Source organism: Solanum pennellii, chromosome 11, assembly GCF_001406875.1.
Source record: "Solanum pennellii chromosome 11, SPENNV200".
Taxonomy (NCBI): Eukaryota; Viridiplantae; Streptophyta; class Magnoliopsida; order Solanales; family Solanaceae; genus Solanum; species Solanum pennellii.
The window spans coordinates 10,880,077-10,894,396 of NC_028647.1; the positions used below are offsets into that span (position 1 = coordinate 10,880,077).

General features: G+C 34.9%; 1 pseudogene; it reads right to left on the reverse strand.

Moving 5' to 3' along the window:
- LOC114074700 overlaps window positions 1-8,478 on the reverse strand; it is a 29,956-nt pseudogene extending 21,478 nt beyond the window's left edge.
- Window positions 8,479-14,320: the final 5,842 nt, after the last annotated feature.

Below are 14,320 nucleotides of genomic sequence, written 5' to 3' on the forward strand. Positions count from 1 at the left end.
TATATATATATATATAGTAAATGTATAATCTTTAATCTTTGATAAACAAGATTTTCTATAATTTTCTTTTCATAAGAGATTTAATTGATATGATGTTTGTTATCTCATTTGCAATTTTAACACCGATTTCGTTTTAGATTTTATTTATATATCTCGTAAATCTTGAAGTTATTTTTGTTGTTGTCATAACACTATTTCTGTGTTTGTATATGTTGTTTTCCTAGCCTATTAAATTTGTTTTGTTCGGCTATGCAAAATCAAATTAACTTCTCCATTTTGTTTCTTGCTATCTATAAGCATATCACACTCGATTAGCTTTTCCATATAGATGTATATGATTTTTTGAAGAGGCGGATGTACTTGAAGGGATACAATTTTATGTTAATTAAAATTATTTAATCAACTAACACTTAAGTTTTATACTTGATCTTTTGTAGAAAGATGGGTATCGGGAGGGATTTTCTGTATCAGTTGGTTTGGAGTAACATAAAGTAAGGAGAAATATAAGTCATTTACTCAAAAATAACTTTTAAGGTGTAAATATTTATTTTTCTTACAAATCTATGATTTTAATAAATATAATTTGCTAGGATGACGACGGCTCAAGATTTGGGTAATGGGGTAAAAAACAAAAGCAATAAACAAGGACTAGATAAGAATTGATCTGGCTATTATTATTTTTTACCATGAGATAACCTTTTTTTTTTTGTATTTTTTGAATGTAGACCAAAAAAAAATGAAAAAAATAAATAAATAGGGAGATCTGATATTAGTAAAATAAAAATATTTTTCTTCCTTTTTTATATTATAGGAGAGGTGATAGCACCTACATGTCAGCGCCTCAATTGATCTCAATTTTAATTTTTAAAATATCAATTAATTAATTATATCTTTGCAGTTTATTACGTTATTCATGAAAATTTTGAAACAAACACATTTGATATTCACTATTTCAAAAATATATTTGTAATTAAAAAAATAATTAGAATTTTTTAAAAAAAAATGAAAAAAGAAACTTATAAGACTAATAGAATTTGAAGTTTTAAAAGAGAAATAAAATATATATAACCAAAAGCTTATTAACAAAAAAAAAATATTTCTAATAATAATAGTAATAATATTGTATAAAATAATGATAATAATAATAGTAACGGAAAAGGGTCAAAAATACCCTTGAACTATCAGCAATAGTTCAAATGTACCCTTGAAGTATATTTCGGCTCACATATACCCTTATACCCTCAAGCTATAGGGTCAAAAATACCCTTCTCATTAACAGAATCGGTTAAACGCCACTTAGATGCCATGTGGATGTCACATGGTATGCCACATAAGCCAGTAGAGTTCTACTCATGCCACGTGGACTAATAAAATTACCCCTAATTTCCCCCAATTTTCTCCATTTTCTATAAAATTTAGAAACGATTTCACCAAAGAACATAGAACCCCTTTTCCTTATTTCTCCATTTCCTTAGAACGATTTCACAAAATACATAAGTTCTAAGGGAAAGGGGTTCTATGTTCTTCATCGAAATCGTTTCTAAATTCTAAGGGAAATAGAGAAAATTGGGAGAAATTAGGGGTAAGTTTATTTTCTATGTGGCATGAGTGGAACTCTATTGACTTATGTGGCATGTCATGTGGTATCCACATGACATCCAAGTGGCGTTTAACAAATCATGTTAATGAGAAGGGTATTTTTGACCCTATAGTTTGAGGGGAAGGGTATATTTGAGCCGAAATATAGTTCAAGGGTATATGTGAGCTATTTCGAATAGTTCAAGGGTATTTTTGACCCTTTTCCATAATAGCAATAATATTTTAAAACGACGCAACCGAATCTAGGAAGTGGCTGCGCGTCGCGGAGGCATCCTCTGATTTTTTTCTCACATAATTTTTGAGGAGTGAACCTTGTGTAGGGCGCGAAACGCACAGGCACACTCAGTGCCAGGCGCGCCACGCGTGACAACATCTAGATCTTGGTGCTGCACGCTTCCTTGGGCAGCCCCCTTGTCAGACGTGTGGGTCCTCCTCAAGGGCCCTTAGGGTTGTCCTTGGGGAGTCGTTCCCGGAAGTTTTGACCCTTAACATGTCTATTAAAATAATAGGGTCATATTTACTATTTTTAGACTCCATACAACACATAAAAACAAGGCAAACATACAAGGACATACTAGTACGTCTAAAAACTAACTATCGAAAGTCTTGGACGTTTGACCTCCAAACCTCTTCAAAACAATTATACAAGTTGTAAAACACTTTATTAACATGTTATTAACCCTTTTTGACACATGTGAGGATCTATCTACCTTAATTCGTTTTGAGGGTCTTACATAACTCATCCTAAGCTAGAAGTTATGGTCGTTTGAAAGTTACTAAAAAACTCTCTATAACTTACTTAAAATTTTCCAGATTTCCTTAAACTTTCCAAAATTAACTATTTCTAGATTTTACACTTTCTTCAAGTTCTTTTTAGTTGTGAGATGTTACAATATCTCCCTATTGGGAATATTCATCCTCGAATGAGGTCACTCTTACTATACTAAATGTGGTAACATCTAGTTCAAACACCCAACAAGCAAATGCAACAAACAACATGCTTACTCATAATTTAGATAGTACTAAGAAGAACTTTATTACCTTAGTCTGTATTTTCTTCGGATTCAAAGAGGTATGGATATCACTTTTTTCATATCGTCCTCAGTTTCCCAAGTAGCTTCTTCAACAAATTGATTCTTCTAAAGGACTTTGACTGATGCAACTTCGTTTGTCCTCAACTAGCAAACCTGATGATCTAAAATCTTGACTGGAATCTCTTCATAAGATAGACTATCCTTGATCCCAATATTTTCAGTTGGAATGATCAATGCACGATCACCCATGCACTTCTTCAACATAAAGATGGGTAACACCAGATGAACTGCTCCTAACTCTTGGGGTAGCTCTAACTCATAAGCTACATTGCAAATCCTTTTGGCTACGCCTATAAGGTCCAACATATTGGGGACTAAGTTTTCCCTTATTACCAAACATCATAACACCCTTCATAGGTAAAACTTTTTAAATATACCAAATCATCTACTTCGAAATCTAACGGCCTTTTCCTAACATCATTTAAGGATTTTTTATGACTCTGTGCCGTTTTGAACAGCTCGGTAATCACTTTCACCTTCTCCATAGCGTGGTAAACTAAATCTGGTCCTATCAACGTTGCTTCACAAACCTCAAACCATTGAATATGAGATCTGCATCTTCTCCCATAAAGATCTTCATAAGGAGTAATTTAGAGGCTAGAGTGGTAACTGTTTGAATCTAAACCTTTCTGAAAAGATTTCAAGAAATATGCAGTAAATTGTGCCCCTCTATCTGAAATAATGGAGACCAGGACTCCATGAAGTCTTACCACCTATTGAATGTACAACTTAGCATAATCCTCTGCATAATAGGTAGTCTTTACCATCAAAAAAGTGGGATCATTTTGTCATTATATCGATGATCAACCAATCATGCTGTCTGCTAGATCTGGGCAAACTTGTAATGAAATCTATATTAATCAATCCGACTTCCACTCTGGAAGTTCTATATTCTGAGCAAAACCTCCAGGTCTTTGGTGCTCTACTTTAACTTGTTCGTGATTTGGGCATTTGGCGATAATTTAGAAATGCCCTTTTCATACCATTCCACCAATATACTTCTCTCAAATGACAACACATCTTTGTGGAACCCGGATGAATGGAATATATGAAGCTATGAGCTTCCTCCATGATCCTCTGTTGGAGACCATCCACCATAGGTACACAGAATCTACCTTGATATCTCAATACACCATCTCCCCCTTGTTCGAAAGCTAATACTCTTTGCTTATGAACATTTCCTTCAATTCAAGAAAAATGGGATCTTGTATTGTTTTTATTTCACTTTTGACACTAATGATGATTTAACCCCATTGGTCTCCACTAATCCTCCTTCTATGGAATACAATAGTTGAAATCCTAATCTTGCAAGTCTATACACATCTTTTGCTAGTTCTTTCTTCTCTTCCTCAATATGAGTTGTTCTTTCCATAGACAACCTGCTTAAGGCATCATCAACAACATTAACCTTACTTGGGTGGTAAAGAATGTTCATGCCATAATCTTTGAGCATTTCTAACCACCTCCTTTGTGTGAGATTAAGCTCTCTATGTAAACACATATTGTAGGCTCTTGTGATCAGTGAATAAATCACCATGAACACCATACAAATAGTGACGCCATATATTCAAGCCGAATTCTAGAACAGTCAGCTCTAAGTCATGGGTTGAATAATTCTTCTATGAACCTTCAACTGTCTGGAGGCATAAGCTATAACTTTGTTATTCTATATTAACACACAACCCTGACCAACTATTCATGCATAAAAATACACCACAAAAACTTGAGTACCCTCTGGTAAAGTCAAAACTGGTGTATTAGTCAACCTCTTCTTCAATTCCTGGTAACCTTTCTCACAAGCTTCAGGCCATTAAAACTTGATTGCTTTTTGAGTCAACATCATTAAAGGAGACGAAATGGACGAGAAACCTTCTACAAGTCTTCTATAGTAGCCAAACAAACTCAAGTAACTCCTATTATCAGTTGTTGATGTGGATCTAGGCCAATTCTACATTGCCTCAATTTTTTGGGTATCAACTCTAATACCACTATCGAAAACTATGTGACCCAAGAATGCCATAGAATTAAGACAAGACTCACACTTAGAGAACTTGGCATACAACTCTCTATCCTTCAAAGTCTGGAGAACTATTCTGAGATGACTAGCATTATATTCTACATTCCTTGAATAGATTAGTATGTCATCAATGAAGAAAAAAATAGACATATCAAAATAAGGTTTGAAGACTCTATTCATAAGATCCATGTATGCTGCTGGTGCATTTGTAAAACCAAAGGACATGACTAAAGACTCCTAATGCCCATATCTAGTTATGAAAGTTGTTTTTGGAATATCAAATTCCCTTACTCTTAACTGATGGTAACCTGATCTGAGGTCAATTTTTTGAGAAACAACAAGCACCCTGAAGCTGATCGAAAAGATCATCAATCCTTGGAAGAGGATATTTATTCTTGATGGTCACCTTATTCAATTGGCGGCAATCTATATACATCCTAAGTGAACTATCTTTCTTTCTCACAAAAAAGACTGGAGCGTCCCAAGGTGAGACACTTTGTCGAAATAAAGCCTTTATCTAAAAGGTCTTTCAACTGCTCTTTTAACTCTTTCAACTCTATTGGTGCCAGTTTATATGGAAGAATAGACATAGGACGAGTATCTAGAAAAAGATCTATACTGAAGTCTATCTCTCTCTTAGGAAGGACTTCGGAAGATCATCTGGAAAGACTTCTGGAAACTCTTTTTCTAATTGAACTGATTGAATAGGAGGTACCTCAACACTTTGAGTCATTAACTCAGACTAAGTAATAGACACACCACTTAGAAACTAACTTCCTCACCTTAAGATACGAAATGCAACGGCCTTTAGGCACTATTGAACTGTTTTTCCACTCTAAGACTGGCTCATTTGGAACTTGAACTTGACTACTCGAGTTCTACAATCAATTGAGGCATTATAGGCATGAAGCCAGTTTATACCAAGAATGACATCAAAGTCAACTATGTCTAACTCAGTTAAATCGGCCATGTTACTCTTGTGATTGACTGAAACGGGACAATCATGATAGATTCTCTCTGCTAGAATGGACTCACCAACATGTGTAGAAACATTAAATCGTTCACTACGTTGCTTAGGATAATATAAAAATTCATAGCAACATATGGAGTTACAAAAGATAAACTCACTCCCTGGTATAACAACGCATAAACAATAAATTAAAGACTTAAATCATACAAGTGATAATATGTGGCGAATCCTTTTGCTCTTGGAGATTGTTGAGAGCATACAAGCGGTTTTCTCCTCTGCCAGTACCAGAAGTAGCTCCCCTAGGTGCATCCCTGTTTGTTTGAGAAACAGATGAAGACTTGTCCCCCCTTTACAACTTCCACGCTTATTATTTGCACAATCTGTCATGAAATTTCCCGTCTGACCACACTTGAAACAACCAGTGGATCCCTCACAACAAACACCGGGTGATTTTTACTACATTTGGCACAGGTAGGAGGCTTGCTACCCCCTTGCACCATTCAATCCTGTGAATATGCAGGTTTAACTTGGAATTCTGACAAAAGTAATCACCCTTGTTCTTAGGTGAAGGTGCACTAGTAGATGATGGAGCAGGACCCTTCTATTTCTGTTGGAAGGATGACCCTTCTATTATTCTTCTGCTGCCCAGACTTATTCCTTGTCTTAGCTCTCTGATTCTTGAACTCTTTTCTGTCTTTAGCCTTTCCTCTTTACCTGCTGCATATAGATCATCAACCTCGAAACTTCCATGTCCCTAATAAGCATTGTTGCCCGACCCTCTTTCCTTGAAGAGTGACCCAATCTAGCAACAAACAAACTAATCCTAATCCTCATGTCCTTAACCATTTCTAAAGCATAACGAGATAGTTGGTTGAACTTCAAACCATACTTATGCACACTTAGAGAATCCTGCTTAAGTGTGAGGAACTCACGTACCTTGGCCTCTCTCAATTCTTGGGGGAAGAAACGCCCCAAGAAGTCCTCCTCAAAACAAGCCCAACTTGCAAGTGGTGCACCTTCATCTTTAAGTCTGACTCCTATGCATGCAAGTTTGTGCACATCTTTAGCTAAATCCCTCTTTTCTTCTTCAACATGGGTGGTATTCCCCATGGATAACCTTCTTAGAGAATCATAAACCATATTAGCCTTATACTCATGTCATAATCGTTGAGTAATTCTAACCACCTTCTCTATATAAGATTTAGCTCCTTCTGAGTGAACACATATTGGAGGCTCTTGTGATCAGTGAATATGTCAACATGAACATCATGTAAGTACTGACGCCATATCTTAAAAGCAAAAAATACTGCAGCCAATTCTATGTCATGATTTGGATAATTTTTCTCATGAGAGAGAATATTTATTCTCGATGGTCACCTTAATCAATTGATGGTAGTCCATACACATCCTAAGGGAACACTTTTTCTTTCTCATAAATAAGACCAGAGCGCCCCAAAATGAGACACTTGGTCAAGTAAAGCCTTTGTCTAACAAATCTTTCAATTGTTCTTTCAGCTCTTTTAACTCTGCTGTGTCATTCTATATGGAGGAATAGAGATAGGATGAGTATCACGAATAATGTCTATACCGAAGTTTATTTCTCTCTCAGGAGGGACTCCGGTAGATCATCAGGAAAGACTTCTATAAACTCATTTACTATAGGAACTAACTGAAGAAAAGGTACCTCAACACTTCAGTCACTAACTCAGACTAAGTGATACCTACTACCCTTTGAAACTAACTTCCTCGCCATAAGGTACATAATGAATTGCCCCTTAGGCACTGCTGAACTGCTACTTCACTCTATGAGTGACTCATCTGGAATCTGAAACTTGACAACTCAAATTCTGCAATCTATTGATGCATAACAGGCATGAAGCCACTCCATTCCTAGAATGACATCAAAATCTACCATGTCTAACTCTATTAAATCATCTATGGTACTCTTGTGATTGACAAAAACAGTATAATCATGATAGACTCTTTCTGCTAGAATAGATTCATCAATAGGTGTGGAAACACTGAATGGTTCACTAAGTTGCTCAGGAATAATTTCAAAGTTCATGGCAACATAGGGAGTTACAAAATATAAACTCGCTCTTGGGTCTAACAATGCGTAAACTGTATAGTCAATGACTTGAATCATACCAATGACAACGTTTGGAAAATTCTCATGTTCTTAGCGATTGTTGAGAGCATATAAACGGTTTGTTTCTTCACCAACACCAGAATTATCTCCCTAGGTGCAACCCTGTCTGGTGGAGAAACTGATGAAGACTGAGTTCTTTTGCCCCCGTTACCACCACCTTACTTTCTCTTTGGACACTCTTTCATGAAATGCCTGGTCTAACCGCACTTGAAACAACACGCGGATGCTTCATGATAAATAATAGAGTGGTTTCTACCATACTAGGTGTAGGATGGAGGCTTACTACCTCCTTGTGCCACACTACCCTGTGAGTAGGTAGGTTTAACTCTGGAATTTTGCCCATAGTACTCACCCTTATTCTTAGGTGCAGGTGCACTAGAAGATGATGGAGCATGACCATTCTGTTTCTATTGGAAGGATGACCAATTGACATCATTCTTTTGTTGCCCAAAATAATTGTTATCTTAGATCTCTTGCTCTTGAACTCTTCTCTATCCCTATGTTTCTCTTCATCTACCTGCTCCACATAGACCATTAACCTTGAAATATCCATGTCCCCAATCAGCATGTCAGCTCTGGCTTCTTTGCTTGATGCCCGACCCAAGCCAGAAATAAACAAGCTCATTCGGCTTCTCATATCTTTAACCATCTCAAGATCATATTGAGACAGTTGGGTGAATTTTAACCCATATTAATGAACATTCAAAGGAGTCCTTTTTCATGGTAAGGAACTTTCGTACCTTTGCTTCTTTCAGTTCCCGGGGAAAGAAACGCCCCAAAAATGCTTTTTTAGAGCAAGTCCAACTCGGATGTGGTACATCCTCATTTTTGCCCTCCTTTTACTGATCGAACCAAGTCCTAGCCACATACTTGAGTTCATATGCCCTATTTCAACTCTCTTAGCAGCAGTCACATGCATCACATCGAATACCTTCTTCAACTCCTCCGTTAAGTTTTTCGGATCCTCAGTAGTGCTCGAACCAATAAAGCTTGGGGGATTCATCCTCAAGAATTCTCAAATCCTCAAAGTGTCATCCCCTTCTTGTCGAGCTCCTCTTTGTAGCCCTACTTGGTTTGTCACAACTTGACTCAGCATACAGATAGCCTTATAGAACTCAGCATTGGTAACCTCCCCTTGAAGTTGCACTTCAAAAGAATTGGGTAACTACTGTTCTTGAGGTTAGCATTCCTCCTAGCTGGACAACCTCTTGCAGCTCTTGGTGGAGGCATAGTTATCTGAATCACGCGCAAGCACGAATTAGAGAGACTTTAGAGATAAACTCTAATGCACGAAAAGGAATATGAAAGAAGTGAGAAGTTTCTAAATGTTGTAGCCTCCTGTTACTAGATTTGGGGTGCTTCACACCGATGACTAAAACTTTACAAACACGACTTCATAGACTCCCTAGGACTCTTGAACCTTGTGCTCTGATACCAAGTTTGTCAAGCCCGAGCCTAAACCCTGGACGTGGCCGACACCCAATGACCATTGTTAGCTTTGAGCGGACCCTTGGACTCAACTCAATAGAAGACTTAACTTATCTCAATATAAAGAGTTTAGAACAATTTCAAGGGAAATACTTAAACTGTAATTGTCTGGCCAAATTGGCACTTAAGTCTCATTATTTACAATTAAAATAAAATGGCCCAGAACTAACACTATTTGGTCTATGAAGCCTCTAAAAATACTAAGATGAATGTTGGGACAAACCCCACAACATTCCATAACTGAAAATGACTGAAAACAAATAAAGATTCCTCCGGATGCAAGGAGGCTCACCACTGACTCTACGTTGCTCACTGGATCAATGGCACACCAAATGCTGATCCTAGTTACCTACGTCTGCATCATGATACAATGCAGGCCAACTGATATCACTATATTGAATGTACGAGTATACAAGTTGGACTGCTAAAACAACACTTAAGCTGGAAAAGGAGTAAGAAGGAATGCTTACCTTGACTCTGTTCAACTCATAAATAACTACTCGTATCAATATAATGCAATTTAAAAGTAATGTGCAATATAAAGAACTAACTGACAACATGATGAAAACTCTCAACGTATACAAGGATACAATAATCTTGTAGATGTATGTAAAAAAATATAATTATTTGATGTATATGAAAATACAATAACTTCTGTGGGAGATTCTCTAACCGACAACCATCACTTAAGAGCTATAGTGATGACATACTGTTACTCGACCCATGTTGCTCGGCCATCCTAACCTTGCCAGAGTATAGGACCTGAACTGCCTAATGTATCCACTAGTATACTGTGAAAAGGGTTCATCTAAAAAGTATGACCCTCTTCTAACCATGATGGTTACATGGTTTTCATGGAGACTTGAGTTAATATGAACTCGCATCCCCACATTAGTGTTCAATACTACTCCCAAAATATACTGGCCCTTATGTTTTTAAAGCATACTAATTCTATGGTTTGAGATTAGTGCTCAAAAAATAGCTTTGAAAACTCTCTTGGAAATCATAGTTCCCCTCCTTGCTTTATTTTATAAAGCTATTACTTCTGTTAGAAACTAGCCCGAAGGCTCTTTATTTGTTTAAATGTGAAAATATTTGTAACTCTTAGCGATTACTTATTCCCCTTATAACTTTTGAGAATGAACTACACTATTTTCTCTTATTTAACTTGTAACTTGAGCCTTAAAATAAAGTTAAAAATGTTTGTTAAAGACTCTCAGAAACTTTAACAACTCACTATGACTTGCTTCTTAACTTTTAGACTTGACTCCTACCTCATTTGACTTTGATATTTATTTTTCTTGAATTGGATTATGGATTCAAGAGTCATGATCTCATTTTTATGGATGATTTCATGATGTTTAGATGTACCTTAGAGTGTTAGTTACAACTAAGGAACGTGCGTACATCACTTAGGAACTAGTAAAAGAAGATAGGGAAAGAATGGGGTCTCCAGGTGACCTTGGCGCTCTGAGAGGCGTGGAGCGCCATAGCATGACGGATAAACTCTGGTCTGAGGCGCTCTGACTAGCGCGTATTCCCCAGGGCCTATCAGACAGAGCCTGCTTTGAGGGGCTCTGGCAAGCGCGGTGCCCCAGGGTCTGTCAGATGAGAATTCAACTTGTCTTCTCCGTTTTTCATCTCTAAACCTTCTAAACTTCCATAGATCTCACCCCAATCACTTAGAATTACTAACAACCTCAATACCCAATAGATTCAACTCGAAAAAAATAGTCTGGAAAAATGAATCAAATCAATAAAGACATGCTACAACTCAACCAACAAGAATTCAACAATTGTTCATCAAGAACTTTAATATTAATTATTCAATCTATTCAAAACTCGGTGAATTAAATATGTTTTTGTGTGGCTGAACGAATCCAACAAAGAAAGATCTCATATACCTCGATAAGGATCACCTTCGACGAATTTCACTCGCGAAGCCTTAGCGTTCTTGATGAATTCTTGGCCTTTTCTCCATTCTCCTTCTTCTCTTCTCTTTACTCCCAAGCCCTAAGCGTGAATAATATTTTCTAAAATTGACTTAAGGTTGAGTTTTACCCCTAATAAACCCTTTAAATGAATTAGGAAATAGTTGGATGAAATGACAAGTTTACCCTTATTAAAATCTGGATTGGGACTTTCCTCACCCCAACAACTCAACTTCTGATAGGCATATACCCTCATAGAATATCAAAAATGCGCAAACTCGGCGGTGTTGGAAAGATCTCTCCAATGTCTTTCCAGCCATATAAAAAACTGACTGTAATTCATCCTGAGCTAGAAGTTATGGCCGTTTGAAAATGACCAAAACTCACTATCTTAACTTGGGAAATTTTCGAGATTCTTCCTATTCTTTCCAAAAGTGAATATTTTTAGTTTCTTAGCCTATTCCTAGCTATTTCGAGTTACGAGATGTTAAAATTTTCATTTATTTTATCCATTTTGCTATTAATTAATTGTATTTTATCAAATTAATTCTTTTTAACTTTTTTAATCTTTTTGTTCCATGATTTTCTCTGTTCTGTTGTTAATTAGTTATTCATATTCTTTTCAAAATAATAATAATTGCCTAACTAATCTCTTAACAAACTAAAAAAATGATATTTTTGATAAATAATGAAATTGTTGCTAAAGAGTCCCACTAAAAAATAAAATATTGCTATTTTGAAAATTTCCCCATGGTAAAATTAACAACTTAGTCATAATATCTAACTTATTTAGTCAAAATAAAAACACTTTAAAATATTTATTTAAATTGTTAGAATGACAACATTTAGAAAATAATATGTATTTAGATTTTAGTATTTAAAATTAATTTCATTTATGAAAACAGTCCTATATTGGACCAAATTCTAAATCAATCAGTTACCAATACTCATAAACCTTCCTTCTTCACCTTTCAAGTTTCTGCATCTTTTTTCACATTGCCAGATTCTCTTTCTTCAAGGTGCTCACAAATTGTTTATCAAAATATATATTTAATTCAAGAAATTTTCTCTATCCTTAACGAAATCTCTTTAACTAGAGCAAAATTCTCGATTGACAAGGTAATTTTCAATATTTATTTAAATTTCTTTTGAATTGTTGTTTAAAATCACCGATTATGGTGTATATTCCAGATTCTATATATTACATATTTCAATATCATCGTATATGGTTTGTATTTCGCATTGTACATATTATAGATCTTTCGTCTATGCAAGTTTGTTTACATATTATCTAATATTTATGTATCTCATATTTTTCGTCGATTAAACAACTTTTTTTTTCTGATTTCATTTTTATATTTTAGATTTATTAGAATCTACAATCCATTCATATGTTTATTTTATTTGATTTTTAATGCATATATNATATATAAATTTTACATTTTTTGTATTTACATTGTATTTCAATCTCAATTAGTATACCAATATAGTTGTATTTCCTTGGGATAATGTACAAGTACCCCCTCAACCTATGCCCGAAATCTCAGAGACACACTTATATTATACTAAGGTCATATTACCCCTCCCCCCTTAACTTATTTTATTAATAATTTTCTACCCCTTTTCGGCTTACGTGGCTTTATCTTGTGGGCCTAATGCTGGTTGACTTTTTCTTTCAAACTAGTGTCACGTAGGCCGAAAAGGGATAGAAAATACACTCTTGATGAAGAAAAAGACTTCAGCTTTAAAGATCCGATCTTGTCTTCACTCAACGATTCCTTTAATAAGAGGAATGCCCGGAATGCTTGGTACCCTTTTTCTTGCTACTGGTTTAATTACTTATAAAGTAAGTTCAGTGGGGTAATGGACCTTAGTATAGTATAAGTGTCTCTGGGATTTCAGGCATAGGTTGAGAGGGCACTTGTGCATTTTCCCTATTTCCTTCTTAGTTTGTATTCATCCTAATTGTATGCTAACAATTTTGTATTTTATTGGATATTCATTATGTATTTCAATCTCAATTTATGTGTGAACAAGTTTGTATTTCTCTTTTGTAACCTAATTGTATACCAACAAGTTTGTATTTTATGTATAACCTCATTCATGCCATTATTTTTTAACGTTGTTTTTACAAAATCATTTTTACACGTGGTCAATTATAATTGGGCCATGTCATTATTATTTTTATAATAAAAAATTAAAATTTTGAACAAACATTAAATTAAAATAATTATAAGTATGTTTTCAAATTTGGGTGGGTCTTTACTTGGGTGGATTATTTTAGTTTAATGTTTACTCAGAATTTTATTTTTCTATTATAAAAATAATAATGACGTGGCCCTATTATAACTGATCATGTGTAAAAATAATTTTGCAAAGCCACCATTAAAAAATAATAATAATGTAAGTATTGGTTGAAATAATTGAGATAAACTAAGAGTGATAATAATATGTAAGTAATCATTGAAACAATTGAGATAAAGTAAGACCATAATTGTAATACCTTTTAACTAAAATGAGTACTCATTCATATCCCAGAAGTGACAAACATCTTCTTATAGTTCAAATAGATTCTTAAAATTGAAAATATATTTTATTAAGAAAACATTGCGCTTTATATTAAACTCGTAGAAGGAAAAGCAAAAAAGAAGAAGATAAAAGTATATCGTTGTGTTGACTCAAGAAAGGAAAAAATTAAATAGGAAAAATAAATTTATTGTATGGTCAACACTAGACATGCTCATTAGCCAATAGGTGTACTATATAAGTACCTATTAATTAAAGGGTTACGGATTGCACTTCAATACCAAAATCATAAAAGAAAAAGAGAAAAAGAAAAAAAAATATTTTTATCTTGACTCAAGAAAGGAAAGAAATCAAATATGTCAAATAAAATTATTTGTATGGTCAACGTTAGACATGCTCATTAGTCATTAGAGGTACTATATAAGCACCTATCAGAATAGTTAAGGGATTTTATACTTTGCTTTTATATAATAAATTCTTTTTTTGTATCTCCTCGTAAAGTCCAAATAGAAAAATTCTCTAACCATCGAAGGAACATATAATCTA